This window comes from Bos javanicus, chromosome 9 (assembly GCF_032452875.1).
Source record: "Bos javanicus breed banteng chromosome 9, ARS-OSU_banteng_1.0, whole genome shotgun sequence".
NCBI classification, from domain to species: domain Eukaryota; kingdom Metazoa; phylum Chordata; class Mammalia; order Artiodactyla; family Bovidae; genus Bos; species Bos javanicus.
This window is the reverse complement of record NC_083876.1, coordinates 61,700,792-61,718,829: the sequence shown is the minus strand read 5'-3', so window position 1 is coordinate 61,718,829 and position 18,038 is coordinate 61,700,792.

Sequence of the window (18,038 nt, the reverse complement as noted above, 5' to 3'; positions counted from 1 at the left end):
CAAATTGTTGCCCACTTTTTCCACTCAAGGGGATATACTTTCCTGATGCATAAAAATCTGGAAAATGTGCAATTTACTACTCCTTTAAAATGTAATTTTTCTCAAAACTGATTGCTGAGTGTTAAGGCAACATAACTTATATCCTCTCTATTGTAGCTATTGAGTAAAATAAGAGTAACTTCATCTTTATATAGTGTGTGGTTTTCAGGCATCAGAAGGACAACTGTAAGGGTAGAAATCCCATATAAGAAGCTAATGTAGAAGCTGTTAATACTTTTTCAGATATGATCGCATTTATCAATTCAACACAACAGTCTAGAAAAAGAAATCATGTGGCAGTTTTACACTGTCAATGTTATGGAAGAATATGAAAGGGTACATCGAACCATCAGTAAATAGCATCTTTAAAAAACCCTTCAGTTCTGAAGTTTTCTATCATGATCCACTATGAGGAGAACACCAGTATCAAGGCCATGCCTCCACTCTGTCACCTTCTGGAGGAAGGTTTTCATTTCTTTCTCTAGTTCTTTCTTCCTTTAGTAGATGCTTTTGTTAATAAGGAGCTTGTCGAGTGGGAAGGTGGGAGAGATAAGAAAGGAAAAAGAAATAAAAGGAAAAAGAAACAGGAGGAAAGTAGAAAGGAAAAAAAGATTTCTCAAGGATATCACTATCTCTTAGAGTTCCTTAAATACTGAAAATGAGAAATTTGAGATGGTCTGTGAAACTTGTGATCTGACACTTTGCCTAATATGAAGCAGTAATAGTCCTCAGCTTTCACCGGCGGCCCCAAGGGTCTGACTTTGGAGAATTCCTGGCATATTCTGTGAGGGCAGCTCTTGACTAATTTGTTTCTACTCAGAGGCCTCAGAGAAATGACCTGGTATAGAAATAACCCTGAAAGTGAAGGCACAGTGAGCTAAAATATGGACATTTAATTTTATTTTATTAAGAAAATGATTCAGACCACACAATGTCAAGACGACATCTTTTAGTGACATCACAGTAAAATGTTGGATCTAATGTACTCAGTGGGTTAGATCACTACTCAAGCTGATCATTTCATTCTCAGCCTTTATTATTATTTTTGAGTAAAAGTAGCATTTTAAAAACTACTGTTTTCATAAAAGTGAAACATGTTCATTATAATTAAAAATTTTGTGATAGAAAGGACAAAGTCAGAGTTCCCACCTCATACTCCAATTTCCCAACTCTTTACTCAAACGCATTTGCTATTAAGGGTGATATATATCCTGTTGTCCATTGTTTGTATATTGTCCATTGTTTGTATATAGAATTGGTTAAGTGAATGAAAGGACAAAGTCCTAGGAATGGAATTTAGGAGTGAAAGTTTTGTGTATTTCAAACACTGTAAGAAAATGCCAACCGTATACTGAGCCTTTTTTTAAAGATTTTTTTTTCATATGGACCGTTTTAAGTCTTTTTTGAATTTGCTACAATATTGCTTCTGTTTTATGTTTGGTTTTTTGACCTCAAGGCATGTGGTATCTTAGCTTCCTGACCAGGAATCGAACCAGCATCCCCTGCATTAGAAGGCAAAATCTTTCCACCAGACCGCCAGGGAAGTACCTATACATACTGAGTCTTTTAAAATGGGCATAATCAATCATGTATACACACAACTGGAGTGAAGTGAGAACCCAGTCTTGCACCATCTCTCCAACAGCATGGAACCTATTCAAAGATGGTAGGCTGGTACTGCACCCTAGGGGCTTTGGAAATTTGTAGGAAGAAAGTTATTCTGTTGTCACCATGATTGGAAGGGTGGAATGGGGCTTGGAACATTAGACATGCTGCAATGCATAGGGCAAGTCTCACCCAATGAACAATTGTCCTCTGTCCCATACAGTATACAAATGTTTGGGTGGGCATTCATGTTGATGAAGAATCTTTATTATCCTGGACCCAGAGCCTGGCTACATTTTACATATAAATTCATCCAAAGTTTTTTGTTGCTTTTATTCCTTTGTCATGTTTTTAACACACATGGAATTTTCCAGGAATACAACCACCATGTAAATACAGAGTTAAACATTTTGGAAAATTGCATCACTGTGGCATTTTAAGTCCTAAGCCAACATGTCTTTACTGGTCTCTATTTATAACTGGTGCGTGCACAGTGATTCTATGTATAATCTGACTATGCCACCACTATGCCCAAGCTTCTACATAATGATATATATGATTATTATATAAATTACTTGCCTTTTGGTTCTTTTTATGTTGTACTTAGGGCATGATGTTCATTATTTTTAAAAAGTGAGGGACTTCCCTGGTGGTGCAGTGGATAAGAATCTGCTTGCCAATGCAAGGGACATGGGTTCTGTCCCTGGTCTGGAAAGATTCCACATGCCTAGGAGCAACTAAACCCATGTGCCATAATTATTGAGCCTGTGCTCTAGAGCCCACAAACCACAAGTACTGAGCCTGTGTGCCACAACTACTGAAGTCCGTGCTGCCTAGAGCCCACATGCCACAACTACTGAGCCCACGTGCTGTGGCTACTGAAGTCCAAGAGCCTAGAGCCTGTGTTCCACAGCAAGAGAAGCCACCACAGTGAGAAGCCCGAGCACCTCAATGAAGAGTAGCCCCCACCTGCCCACAACTAGAGAAAGCCTGAGCAAGGCAATGAAGTCCTAATATAGCCAAAAGTAAATAAATTGTTTAAAAATTATTTTAAAAATAAAACAAAAACCATGTGTGCAGTGAATTATATCATCTATGAATTTTTATTTCATTTTACTTAAGGTTTTACTACAAAATATTTGTCATTAAAAAACACTATGTCTGCCAGGTATGGAAACCCACAGTGGTAGGGAACATCCATGTTCCTCTGATCAGGTGGGTTGGGCTCAATTATCTTCTGAGCATGCTTAGGTCTGGGATGCCTTCTTCACCCTCCAGGCCCCAGAACCCACAGGGAGAGAGTTACTCCAATCCTACCTACACAGCAGCTCCAGAGAACCAACCCAGCCAGGACAGCCCTGTCCCTGATCAGAAGGACAGTGCAGTTCGTGAGCAGAAGAGCTTCTCTCTGTTTCTAGGAGAAAGCAAATTGGTCAGCCTACTGACCATGAGTGTACTGAAGAGAGCAAATAACATGAAGACGCTTACTGCCCTGAGTCTCGCCCAGTACATGTGTCATGGTCACCCAGGGGACAAGAGGCTGCATAGATCAGTGAAGATTCTCACCACTACTAGGTAGGTGGGTGGTAAAATCTTATAGGCAATAGAGAGTTGTTGCTATTATTATTATTTTCAACTGGAAATAGTGCCATCAATTTTTTTCATTATAAAAGTAATAAATGCTTACTGTAAAAATGTAGAGTATAAAAAGTATGAATAATAAAATCTAAAGTAATTTATTATCTGGTTACCCAGAAATGATCATTAATATTTGGAGCATATTTGTCTAAACTGGTTACTCTACCCCTGTACGTAATTGTACGTGTCTATAAGTATGAGTAATATCGTACAGTCTGATTTCACTTTAAAGGGAATGTATCACCTAAAAATAAGTCCTGGATATTCATGTAATTATATGTTAAATTATGTATGTTAATGCCATTAACCTACTGTGTTATTTTTTTCCTTTGTGGTTGCTTCAAGTTCATTTCACGCTTATCGTACTTCTAAAAATATTTATCCATGTTTGTCTAAGTTCCCTAAAATTACATGTTTAGTGCAAAGACAATTCCTTTTTATTTGTTACATTCCCCTAGAACATAAGTTCTTATATGGAAGTAGGAATCTTGTAACCTCAAAGTCTAGAATAGAACTTGCAAGGAAAGTATTCAATAAAAGTAAATGAATCGAAATATATGCATCTATTTCCCCCCAAAGCAAGACACTGCATTTCTTATATAAGAACATAAGGAAATACATTTCTTTTATCTCATATAAGACAAAACTTTTTTTAGTCATGAACAAAATCGACATTTTATGGAAATGTCTTGATTCCATGTGAGAAAGCTTAAAAAAAAAAAGAAAAGAAAAAGATATGATGTGGAATGAGACTGAATATTCAGGGTGGCAACACCTTGATGGAGAGCCCATGGGCTATATATAGTCTGACCCTTAGCTCTGCATGAGAATGAACACCAGGTTGTCCTTGGGTCCTTAATTGATCTAGATCCCCTAAGAGGTGCTGTGTTATGGTAACCAAACTCACAACAGACTGATGTATGTATGCTAAAATGACAGTGAATGATGAGAACTGCACACTTGTGATTCTTCTGATCATCACAGTCTCTTTCAAGGCACAGAAAGGTAAATGGCTATCAGAAGGGAATTGGTAGGCATGAGAACCTAGAAAGAAGGTTTGTTGACCTTGTGCTGTGCTTAGTCGCTTAGTCCTGGCTGATTCTTTGCAACCCCATGGTCCCCACCAGGCCCCTCTGTCCATGGAATTCTGCAGGCAAGAATACTGGAGTGGGTTGCCATTCCCTTCTGCAGGGTGACCTTACTAGCAGCTATCATGAACCTAAGGGAGCCTAATACACCCACACCCATTACAAGCAACTCCTGATGGAATGAAACAGCCCTGTTAGCTGTCCAGGGCATCTCTCTCCTGGACCACATTCAGAGAATCCATTCTTGTTCACACCTCATGAAGCTGCCCCACTTTCTGGTAACAGAAAGAGAATATATGTGATGTAAGTAAATTAGGGAACATTATTAAAATAAATACTTATGAACATAGCTACCCAACTTAAGAGCCAGTCAATTTACTTTTTAAAATGTCCGTTTGTACTCTTTTCCTGTCCCATATGCTGTCTCCCCCATCAGAGTACCTGACATTTGTATTATTCTGCCTTGCTTTTTTCTTTTTAAGTAAGTGAAGTTGCTCAGTCATGGCCGACTCTTTGCGACCCCATGGATTGTAGCCCACCAGGCTCCTCCATCCATGGGATTTTCCAGGCAAGAACACTGGAGTGGGTTGCCATTTCCTTCTTCAGGAGATCTTCCCAACCCAGGGATTAACCTGGGTCTCCTGCATTGTAGGCAGACGCTTTACCATCTGAGCCACCAGGGAAGTTCTTTTTAAGTAAACTTTATCACAAATTTATCACCAAAATTACTGTTTTCAGTATTTATAGAAATGTTGTGGTACTTTATAGATTGCTTATTTCCCTCAGTATTAAGCAGACAAAATTCACCCAGCTTGGTTTTCTTTTTTTAATACTTCTGTTTATTTTCACTTCTGAATAGTATATCTTTTCATGAATATACCACAATTAGTTTAACTGTTTTCTTTTAAAGGATTCTTGTTGCTACAAACATTGTGTGCATATCTCCAGATAACAAAGAAGAGTTTCTCATGAATAAATATACCAAAAAATAGAAATGCTGGCTTATAGTATATGGAAATATTTGACTTACGTTTATAATGTTAAATTATTTTCCAAAAATGTCTGTATACTTCACTCTTCTATATTCAGTGTAGAATATTTCTACTTGCTTCACATCACTATCAAACCTTGGTGTTGTCAGATTTTTAATTGTTTTCTAATTTAGTAGGTATATATTTTTCTTAAAATTTTTCATTTTATATTGGAGTATAATTCATTTTATATTGGAGTATAATTGATTAAAGTTGTGTTAGTTTCGGGTTCACAGCAGAGTTAGTTATACACATATATGCATCTATTCTTTTTCAATATGTTTCATGTTAATATGATTTTTATTGATTACAATTGAGGTTGAACATCTTTCATATGTTTATACATGTTTATATTTCCCCTTTTGTGCATGACCTGTCCATGTCTTTTGTTCATTTTTATTGTATATTAGATAGCATATTCAAAAGCAGAGACATTACTTTGCCAACAAAGGTTCATCTAGTCAAGGCTGTGGTTTTTCCTGTGGTCATGTATGGATGTGAGAGTTGGACTGTGAAGAAAGCTGAGCACTGAAGAATTGACGCTTTTGAACTGTGGTGTTGGAGAAGACTCTTGAGAGTCCCTTGGACTGCAAGGAGATCCAACCAGTCCATTCTGAAGGAGATCAGCCCTGGGATTTCTTTGGAAGGAATGATGCTAAAGCTGAAACTCCAGTACTTTGGCCACCTCATGCGAAGAGTTGACTCATTGGAAAAGACTCTGATGCTGGGAGGGATTGGGGGCAGGAGGAGAAGGGGACGACAGAGGATGAGATGGCTGGATGGCATCACTGACTCGATGGACGTGAGTCTGGGTGAACTCTGGGAGTTGGTGATGGACAGGGAGGCATGGCGTGCTGCGATTCATGGGGTTGCAAAGAGTCGGACACGACTGAGCAACTGAACTGAACTGAACTGAACTGAAGATATATAAGATATAGTTTGTTGTTTTCTTATTGATTTGTGGAAGAGAGATAATGAATGAGAGAAAGAAATTGGTTCTGGATAATAATGCGTTACAGGTTACATGTGTTTTGACTACCTTCTTTCATTTTGTAGCTTGGTTTTTTTTTTAACTTTTTTTTTTTTTTTTACAGTCTTTTAATACACAGAAATTCTAATTTCACCTAATTTCATAGGAATGCCTTGGGTATACTTCATTTTTTGCTTTCTGATGTACATTTTAGAATTAGCTAGTCAAGTTTCTCTATATAACTTATTGAGATCTTGAAAGAATTATATAGAATCATTAGTTTAGAGAGAATTAACATCCCTATTATATTGAGTCTTCCTCTCTATAAGCATGATGTATAATTCTATTCATTTAACTCTTCTCTAATGTATTTCACTGTTTTATAAAGGTCACCATAAAGCCCTTGTACATTTTTGGTAAATTTCTTCCTGGGTATTTTATACCTTTTACTGGTACTGTAAATATCTCTTTTTTCAAAGAATTACTTTTTCTGTGTATTTATAGAAATGCAATGAATTTTATATATTGATTACATACCCAGTCATTTGGGTAAACCTTCTTATTTAACCTAGTAATTTGTATTTTCTTTTGGATTTCCTATGTAGACAATCATATCATGGCAACCAAGAGTGGATTTATTTTTTTTAATTTCTAGTCATGCTGCTTTTATTTTCTCCTCTGTTGCCATACCATCTAAGATTTCTGATTCAGTTTTGAATGCAAATGAAGTCTTCCTCTTTGCTGGATACCTAGTTCCTATCTCCAGAAACAGTCATCATTTGTGACTTTTGTTTATCTTTAAAGACATTTTATACATAGAAATGTATAATCTCACTTCCTATACTAGTTTGATCATATTATTTGTGATTCTTTACCATGCTTTTTAATTTAATACTAGATTGTAGAGATTTTCCTTATGAGCAACTGTAGCTTTGTTGTTATGTCTACAAATATAATTTAATTAATTTCTGCTCTTATCTATATTATCTCTCCCTGTCTGCTTTATTTGAATTTACTTCTTTCATCTTCTTTATAATGGATACTTAACTTCTTAATTTTCAGTCTTTTTTTCCTAATAAATACTTTAAAGCTATATATAGTTCCTTTAAAATACATACTCAGTGTATCCCAGAGGCATCAATATGTTATTTTCATTATCTATTTGTTTTAAATTTACATTTTAATTTTTTGTGCTATGAGTTTTTAAAACATTGTTTACTTACCAAGTTTAAGGATGGAGAGTTATAAAAATTGATCTTTTTGTTATGGATGTCTAACATAATTGCATCATTTGTGGTCAGAAAACCTGATTACATGATACAAATTCTCTGAAATTTATTGAGACATTCTATGGCATGCAGTTCTCTCCTTAAATGTAATGAAAGCATTCCATTTTAAAACCAAACTGTGATGGGTGATGAAAAGTGTATGCTGTACTGTATTGTGGAACAGAAGAGATCTTGGGGCAAGTGAAATGAACCACCACCAACCACATCAAAGGCCGGTCTTCACCCAAAGAAGGTGATGTTGTGCATATGGTGGGATTGGAAAGGAGCCCTCTATTATGAGCTCCTTCTGGAAAACCAAATGATTAATTCCAATAAGTACTGCTAGTAATTAGACCGAATGAAAGCAGCACTCCACAGAAAGAGTCCAGAATTAGTCAACAGAAAACATATAACCTTCCATCAGAATAATGCAAGACCTCGTGTTTCTTTGATGACCAGGCAAAAACTGTTACAGCTTGGCTGGGAAGTACTGATTCATTTGCCGTGTTCACTGGACATTTCACCTTACAAAATTCTCTTAATGGAAAAAATTTTAATTCCCTGGAAGACTTTAAAAGGTACCTGGAGCAGTTCTTGGATCAAAAAGATAAAACATTTTTGGAAGATTGAATTATGAAGTTGCCTGAAAAATGATAGAAGATAGTGGAACAAAACGGTGAATATATTGTTCAATAAAGCTTTTGGTGAAAATGAAAAGTGTGTCTTTTATTTTTACTTAAAAGATAAAGGAGCTTTTTGGCCAATCCAATAGCAATATTGATTCTTCCGATCTAAGAACATGGTATAGCTTTCCATCTGCTTGTGTTGTCTTCAATTTCTTTCATCAGTGTCTTACAGTTTTCAGAGTACAGCTGTTTTGCCTCCTTGGGTAGGTTTATTAGTAGGTATTTTATTCTTTTTGATGTGATGGTAAATGGGATTGTTTCCTTAATTTCTCTTTCTGATATTTGGTTGTTAGTATATAGAAATGCAACAGATTTCTGTATATTAGTTTTGTATTCTGCAACTTGACCAAATTCACTGAAGAGCTCTAGTAGTTTTCTGGTGGCATCTTTAGGATTTTCTATGTATAGTATCATGTCATCTGCAAATGGAGACAGTTGTACGTCTTTCTTTCCAACTTGTATTCATTTCTTTTTCTGTTCTGAGTGCCATGGCTAGGACCTCCAAAACTATGTTGAATAACAGTAATGAGAGTGGGCATCCTTGTCTTGTTCCTGATAATAGAGGAAATGCTTTCAGCTTTTTGCTGTTGAGTATGATGTTAGCTGTGGGTTTGTCATGTATGCCCTTTATTATGTTGAGGTATGTTCCTTCTATGTCCACTTTCTGGAGAGTTTTTTTGGTCATAAATGGATGTTGAATTTTATCAAAAGCTTTTTCTACATCTATGAAGATAATCATATAGTTTTTAATCTTCAGTTTGGTAATGTGGTGTATCACACTGACTGACATGCAGATATTGAAAAATCCTCACATCCCTGGGATAAATCCCACTTGATCACGGTGTATGAGCCTTTTAATGAATTGTTGGATTCAGTTTGATAGCATTTTTTGAGAATTTTTTCATCTATGTTCATCAGTGATATTGGCCTGTAATTTTCTTTTTGTGTGTGTGTGTGATATCCCTGCCTGGTTTTGATATCAGGGTGATGGTGGCCTCATAGAATGAATTCAGAAGTATTCTTATATGTAATTATTAGCAGCTTGATCTTGGCCCTTAATATCTCTATAAAATGTGGATAATTATGGTGGGTTGAGGAAGGGAATGGCAACCCACTCCAGTTTTCTTGCCTGGAGAATCCCATGGACAGAGAAGCCTGGCAGGCTACAAGTCCATAGGGTTGCAAAGAGTTGAATACACCTGAAATGACTTAACAATGATGGTGGGTACTGTAAAGGATTATTTTGAGAATCCATTGGTTAATAAGTAAAAGATATTCAGCATATAATGAGTGTTATATAAGTGTTAGGTGTGGTTTATGAGTTAAATTTTCCTTTATTGAAAATCTGCTTGTGGTAACTTTCTCAGTTTCTGTTTGTCTGGAAATATATTTATTTCACTTCCATTTTTGAAAGACAGTTTCCTTGCAAGATAATCTGGTTGAGTACACAATTCACTCTAAAGGTAAATTACACTGTCATTGGCTTCCATTTGCTGTTGAGAAGTGTGTTTTGTCTAGTTGTCATTCTCTTTTAAATAATTGTTTTAAAGGGTACTTTTAAGACTTTTTATTTTCCTTTGATACTTGTATGAGTCAGAAGTCTCCAGATAAGAGAACTAATATAATTCTAGGAACTGATCATGTAATTACAAGGATGAAGAAGTTCCATGATCTGCCATCTGTAAACTGGAGAACTAACAAAGTCAGTGATTCAGTTCATTCTGAGTCCAAAGGCCTGAGAACCATGAGGTTTGGACAGCAACACTGTTAAGTCCTGGTCTAAATTTGAAGGCTTAAGAACCAGGAGCATCGAAGTCCAAAGGCAGGAGAAAGTCATATCCCAGTTCAAACAGAGACAGTAAGTCACTATTCCTCCACCTTTTTGATATTTTATGGAGAAGGCAATGGCACCCCACTCCAGTACTCTTGCCTGGAAAATCCCATGGACGGAGGAGCCTGGTAGGCTGCAGTCCATGGAGTCGCTAAGAGTCTGACACGACTGAGCGACTTCACTTTCACTTTTCACTTTCGCCCATTGGAGAAGGAACTGGCAACCCACTCCAGTGTTCTTGCCTGGAGAATCCCAGGGTCTGGGGAGCCTGGTGGGCTGCCGTCTATGGGGTTGCACAGAGTTGGACAGGACTGAAGCTACTTAGCAGCAATACCCATTCACATTGCTAATACTTCACCAATTATCTGGGCATCCCTTAGCCCAGTCAAGTTGACACATAAAATTATCCATCACACTATTCTACACTTACACTGCAGTGCTTCTAGGTATGGACTTATTTGTTTATTTGTTCTATTTAAATTATGCCTTCTCAACTCAAATTGAAGTGACAGATTACCAGGTCATTGTTAATGACTCACTCTATTAAGAATATATACATTTTTGTAAAGGAAAAGCATCTGTAGATATTTAATCAGTACTATATTTCTGTTTTGCAGAGATAAAATGCTGCTTAGAGATCTCTTTAAATATTTTTAATTTTTGTGCTCAAAAATAGTTTCTGTTGATCTATGGAATGTTCTGAACCATATGGCTGTACTATTGGGCTAGATACTTTTGTTTTTAAAATCTGGACTTAGCCAAGTATATTTGACCATGTTAAAAATAGTATCTTTGTTATTAAATTTTTGATTGCATGAGAAAAAAATAAATTATGCCTCCTCTTTTTGTGGGTTCATGTCTTTCCTGAATCTGGGAGTTTCTCCAACATTATCACTTCAAATATTGCTTGTCTTCTATGACCTCTGTTCTCTGTCTGGGATTCTAATTAGATGAAGGTTAGACCTTATTCTATCCTCAAAATTTCTTAATTTCTCTTTTACATCTTCTAGCATTTTGTTTCTCTGTGCTGCATTCTGGGTAACCCCACAGATGTATATTTATGTCAACTCATTTTCTCTTGAGTTGTGTCTAATCAAAAGTGTAGCTCATTTATATCTGTTTTTATTTATAATTTTCATCTAGACATTGTATTTAGTTCTTTAAGTATACTTTGTGTTTTGGACAGTCTCTTCCTTTGCTCATTTTTTTTATTCCACTTCCATTACTTAAACATATTAATCATAATTATTTCACATCTGTTACCTAATAGTTCTCATATCTAAAGTCTTGTATGGCCAGTTATCTTTTACGTGTCTTTTTTCTTTGCTCACTTTCGCTCATTGCACTTTGTCTCCTATGGTTTGTTTATTTTTAATTGAGAGCTCATATTCTATAGAATCTAATCTGAGGGAATCTTTAGGACCTAAATTGAAGATAGTTTCCTTCAGAGAGGATTTGTTTTAGCTTTTGCTTTTACTAGAAGCCAGGGAATGCTACTGATTTAGATCCATTTTAATCCTCTTCTAAGGTCCTGGCTTAGCAGGAAAATCTTGAGTTTTGCTTTCTCAGTCTACAGGATGTCTAAGGCTCAGTCTTTAGATCTTAAATACCCTCATATATGATATCCTCATAGATAGATGATAGACATATCTCTAGATCTATCTATCTACATATTGAAAGAGGTTATTTTTCTTCAACTTATGCTGTGCAATTGGTGTTTTTTGTAGTTTTAGGTATGAAAGAGAATGTAAGTGCCCGATATATATGGTTTACTATACAAGGTACTAACTATAGCCCAGACTCTAATATTTTTAGAATGAACTTAACTTTTCATTAAATCACATAATTAAAATATTCAGTTGCACTTTAAATATTTTTCAGCCTCTCTCTGTCTTATCCTCCAAAGATGATCTATTATTGTTTCTTTTTACATAATGTGAAACTTTTTTCGCTAAAATGTTGACTATCTGTAATACTACCATAAGACTCTAAAATTTAAAAATAAATTAAGAAATCTGTAACCATCACCAAAATGTTAGTTCCATCCACCAGAATGTACATACCAGAACCAAAGTTCTGTATGTACAGGGTTCATATGTTTGTTCATTATTTTAGTCCCAGCTTTCAGAACAGGGCCCACAAGGTTTTCAATAACCTTTACTAAGTTAATGAGTTAATGCATTCAATAAGGAACCTTTTCCTTCTTTTGGAATTATGTTGCTCTCATTCACCATGCAACTATGCTTACATTTCAAAGATCAAAAATGGTTCTGAATAAACTTTTATTTAAACCTGAGCTACTAATCTACTCTAATGGTCATAAAGAATCAGTGTGGTGCTGGAATGCTGATACACAGAAATATTTCAAAGGGCTATGCATATTTTCCTAAATAAGTATAATCTAGGATTAATGGATATCCCTCTTATAGCACTCACTCTTGATACTGGTTTTGTTCTGCTTTTCAGTCTATTACAAACCAAGTCTGTGATTCTTTTTGCTCTTCTAAAGCAATGTAGAAACTGAAAGCCCTTCTGTTTGATGACGTCAATAACATGGTAATTTATTGTTTAGGGAGTTTTGGTCCATCGGCTTTGTCACCTGTGTTCAAGAGTGCCCTAGAGTGTGTCAGGGAATTTTCCTCAGCCTGTACTGTTACTGGTACTTTTTTGCAGTCTGTTTGCTGCAAGGAGAATGCGCATAGCAGTGGACAGTGTTCTCAGACTACTCTGCTTTATCAGAAGTACATGTTTGAAAGGCTGGTTGTCCATACTTATGGTAGATAACATATTCTGTGGATTATCACTTAAATAAAAAAAGTTTGAGAAAGAGTATTAATTGATGCCAAAGGAAATGGAAAATAGCAACATTTTCCCTGTGTGTCTTCTTTTATCCACTCAAAGTCAAGGACTCTATTCCTGTTTCAACTTCTTCTTGTTTAAACCCACTTCCTTTTGTTGTATCTTCAGTGCAGCCAGAAACCATTCAGGATTTTTTTCTTATTCTTGAAGTGTTTCATGTTCCTTTACTTTATAACTCAAAGGATATTTTGTTTAAAATTAATGAAGTATATGAAAATATAATAATAACTACAACTAAAATTTGCATAGCAGCATCACAGTTAAAATGCACTGTTGTCTGCTTCTTTTGACGTAGATAAGGTAGATGTTTCAGATAAGAAAACTAAGAGCTTGTTTAAATAATGCACACAAGTTAAATGGCTAGAATGATGGAAATGGGACTTTGGTTCTACTCTCACGAATCAGTTTGCTCTTTTCTTGACACCACCATGCCTCCCTTGGCCTATTTGCAAGTCAGATGACTCATTTGCATATTTGTTTTCTCCAGTACAGAGAGAAAGAATATTGATTCAAGACTTAAGAAATAATGACACTTTAATAAAAATGACACTTAGGACTTAAAAACTTTAAACTAATCTTTTCTTTAAACCCACAATTTTGTAGAGTTGACAGTTTGTTAAAATAATGAATATTTAAAAGTTTGGATTTTTAAGTATGGAAATTTCTTTCAGTGACTACTTTAAAATCTCTTGAACTTTGAACTCATTCATTCTTTCACCCATCCATCAAACTTGTTTTTAACCAGATATTGTGCTAGTAATGCAAAGAAGAACAAGCAAAACATGGTTTCTGGCAGCAACTCAGGCTCCAGGTCACTTATGACTCTTTCCATTCTGGATTCTGCTGGTATCATTGGATGCCTCTTTTCCTTTACTATTTTAATCTAGACCCTGATGGCCCTCTGAATGAAGGATTTGGACATAAATTCACACCAGTCTCTGATACAACCTAAGTTTTGCTTAATTGTGAACCAAAACTGGGAAGCCTACAGCACTTCCCTGAATGATGAGTAAACAGAGAAATATCATATTGCCTATAAAGATACATTTAAACCAAAGAAAAGTAGGGGGGTAATCCAGCTCAGAAAACTGCCATTTTCTGTAAACCACTTTGAAAAATATTTGGTTTGTCTAAGTCATTAAGATTCAAGAGAGATGCCTTTATGTAACTTGAATAAACAATCATGAAAATTTGAAGTAATGAAAGATTGCTTGAATTTGAAAAACACAACTGCCAAGTTTAAAAGAGATGGAAACTGTCAATAGAAGGCAAATGTTGCAGGAAATCAATTAGTGAAGTAGAAAGAATTTGCAAAAACTCTCCCAGAACTTAGAAGAAATGGATAAAAGATTAAAATGATGATAGAAGTTTTTTTTAAAAAAATGGGGAAAAGATCATAGAGATTCAACCAAGGAATATAGAACTCCCAAAGGAGATAACGGAATAGATGGGCCAGCAAACAAGATCAAAGAGTTAATGAAAAAAAAGTGCACTGATCCAAAGAAATTCAGCCTAGACATCTAAAGATCAAAGTATGAATAATATTCCTAGTCAAAAGCCATAACAAAACAATAAGACTCAATAATACTTGACAATTTTCACTCCCAATAGGGTTATGTAAAAATTCTAGGCATTTTTCAGTTACCCCCCTCACATGCACACGCAAAATAGAACAAACAGCAACAATACACCAAGTTATCTACTGTGTCAGTTATGAGCAATGTAGGAAACAGCAACCACTTTTGATGGTTCATTGAAGAGACTTTAATAAAGAAATCACTTATAGAGAGAATCAACAACAAGGTGGTGGAGTAGGAGGATGTGCACTCATCTTCTCATGTGAGAACTCCAAAGTTACAACTCGCTGCTAAACAACCATCGAAGGGAGAATGACGGATCTCACCAAAAAAAGATAACCCACATCCAATGGCAAAGGAGAAGCCCCAGCAAAATGGTGGGAGGGGCAAAATCATGTTTGGAATCAAACCCCATACCCACCAGAGATGCTTGGAGGGCTCAAACAAAACCTGTGTACACCAGGACCCAGAGACCCCCACAGAGACTGAGCCAGACCTGTGTTTGACTCTCCTGTGGAGGTACAGGTCAGAAGTGGCCTGCTGCAGGGGCAGGGGTTCTGGGTACAGCTACCTGGGTCACATAGCCTGTGGCGTAAGCCCTCTTGGAGGAAGTCACCATTAACCCCACCATAAAGTTGCCGAGCAGATGTCCCACAAACTGCAGAACAATTATATCAAAGAAATTCTTGCACTGTTAAGAAAGTTCTAGGACCCACAGCAGAGTTCCCAAACGGGATCTGGCAAAGGGACTGAGAAAATCCCAGAGAATTTGACTTTGGAGGAAAGTGGGATTTGATTACAGAGCTTCCACAGGACTGGGGAAACAGACTCTTGGAGGGTACAAACAAAACCTTGTGTACACCAGAACCCAGAAGAAAGAAGCAGTGACCCCACAAGAGACTGACCCAGACTTTCCTGTGAGTGTCCAGGAGTCTCTGGAGAAGGTGTGGGTCAGTGGTGGCCAGCTGCAGGGTCGGGGACACTGAGTGCAGGAGTGTATGCATGGGACTTTTTGAAGGAGGTCACCCTTATCTTCATTACCTCCACCATAGTTTGGTCTCAGGCCAAACAACAGGGAGGGAACAGGGCCACACCCATCAGCAGAAAACTGGATTAAAGATTTACTGAGCATGGCCCAGCCCATCAGAACAAGATGGCAGTTTCCTCCACAGCCAATCTCTCACATAAGGAAGCTTCCATAAGCCTCTTATCCTTATCCTTCAAGAGGGAAGACAGAATAAAAACCACAATCACAGAAAACTAATCAAACTGATCACCTGGACCACTGCTGCTGCTGCTAAGTCACTTTAGTCGTGTCTGACTCTGTGCGACCCCATGGACGGCAGCCCACCAGGCTCCCCGTCCCTGGGATTCTCCAGGCAAGAACACTGGAGTGGGTTGCCATTTCCTTCTCCAATGCATGAAAGTGAAAAGTGAAAGTGAAGTCGCTCAGTCGTGTCTGACTATTAGCGACACCATGACCTGCAGCCTACCAGGCTCTCTGTCCATAGGATTTTCCAGGCAAGAGTACTGGAGTGGGGTGCCATTGCCTTCTCTGATATAAAAGCTAGAGACATAAAAATCAGATGACCAAATGAAACGGTAAAGTTTTTAAAAACATCTTTCAATACTCCCACTGCTCCATTGAGAAACTTAAAAGACAGAAAGTCAAAACTTTATAAAGCATGTAGGTCATAGGAAGTATGGTACAATATTTACTATATTCTTGTGCCATAGCTACAGAAATTGGGCAATAGCATCCACATTAACAATATATAACCTGATTCCACTTCAAAGTGGACCACAGCCTTGTCTAACTCAATAAAACAATGAGCCATGCCATGTAGGGCCACCCAAGATGGACAGATCATGGTGGAGACTTCTGACAAAATGTGGTCCACTGAAGAAGGGAATGGCAAACCACTTCAGTATTCTTGCCTTGAGAAGCCCATGAATATCATGAAAAGGCAAAAAGATATGACACTGAAAGATGAACTCCCCAAATCAGTAGGTGCCTAATATGCTGCTGGAAAAGAGTAGAGAAATAACTCCAAAAAGAACGAAGAGACAGAGCCAAAGCAAAAACATACCCAGCTGTAGATGTGACTGATGATGGAAGTAAAGTCCGATGCTGTAAAGAGCAATATTGCATAGGAACCTGGAATGTTAGGTCCATGAATCAAGATAAATTAGAAGTGGTAAAGCAAAAGACTCATGCTGGGAGGGATTGGGGGCAGGAGGAGAAGGGGGACGACAGAGGATGAGATGGCAGGATGGCATCACCGACTCAAAGGACATGAGTTTGGGTGAACTCCAAGAGTTGGTGATGGACAGGGAGGCCTGGTGTGCTGCAATTCATGGGGTCGCAAAGAGTCAGACACAGCTGAGTGACTGGACTGAACTGAACTGAACTGAAGCAGGAGATGGCAAGAGTGAACATCAACCTTTCAGAAATCGGTGAATTAAAATGAAATGGAATGGGCAAATTTAACTCAGATGACCATTATTTCTACTACTCTGGGCAAGAATCCCTTGGAAGAAATGAAGTAGCCCTCATAGTCAACAAAAGAGACTAAAATGCAGTACTTGGGGGCAATCTTAAAAATGACAGAATGATCTCTGTTCATTTCCAGGGCAAACCATTCAATATCACAGTGATCCAAGTCTATGCCCCGACCAGGAATGCTAAAGAAGCTGAAGTTGCACTGTTCTATGAATACCTATAGGACGTTCCAGAATCAACACTCAGAAAAGATGTCCTTTTCATCATAGGTGACTGGTTTGCAAAAGTAGAAAGTCAAGAAACACCTGGAGTAACAGGAAAATTTGGCCTTTGAGTACAGAATAAAGCAGGGCAAAGGCTAATAGAGTTTTGCCAAGAGAACACACTAGTCATAGCAAACACCCTCTTCCAATAACACAAGAGAAGACTCTACACATGGACATCACCAGATGGTCAATACCGAAATCAGACTGATTATATTCTTTGCAAAGATGGAGATACATTCAGCAAAAACAAGACTGGGAATTGACTGTGACTTAGATCATGAAAACTCCTTATTGCCAAATTCAGACTCAAATTGAAGAAAGTAGTGGAAACTACTAGACCATTCAGGTATGACCTAAATCAAATCCTTTAGGATTATACAGTGGAAGTAACAAATAGATTCAAGCAATTAGATCTGATAGACAGAGTGCCTGAAGAAATATGGATGGACACTCGTGACATTGTACAGGAAGCAGTGATCAAGACCATCTCCTAGAGAAAGAAATGCAAAAAGGAAAAAATGGTTGTCTGAGGAGGCCTTTCCTAATAGCTGAGAAAAGAAGAGAAGCTAAAGGCAAAGGAGAAAAGGAAAGACATACCCATCTGAATGCAGAGTTCCAAAGAATAGCAAGGAGAGATAAGAAAGACTTCCTCAGCGATCAGTGAAAAGAAATAGAGG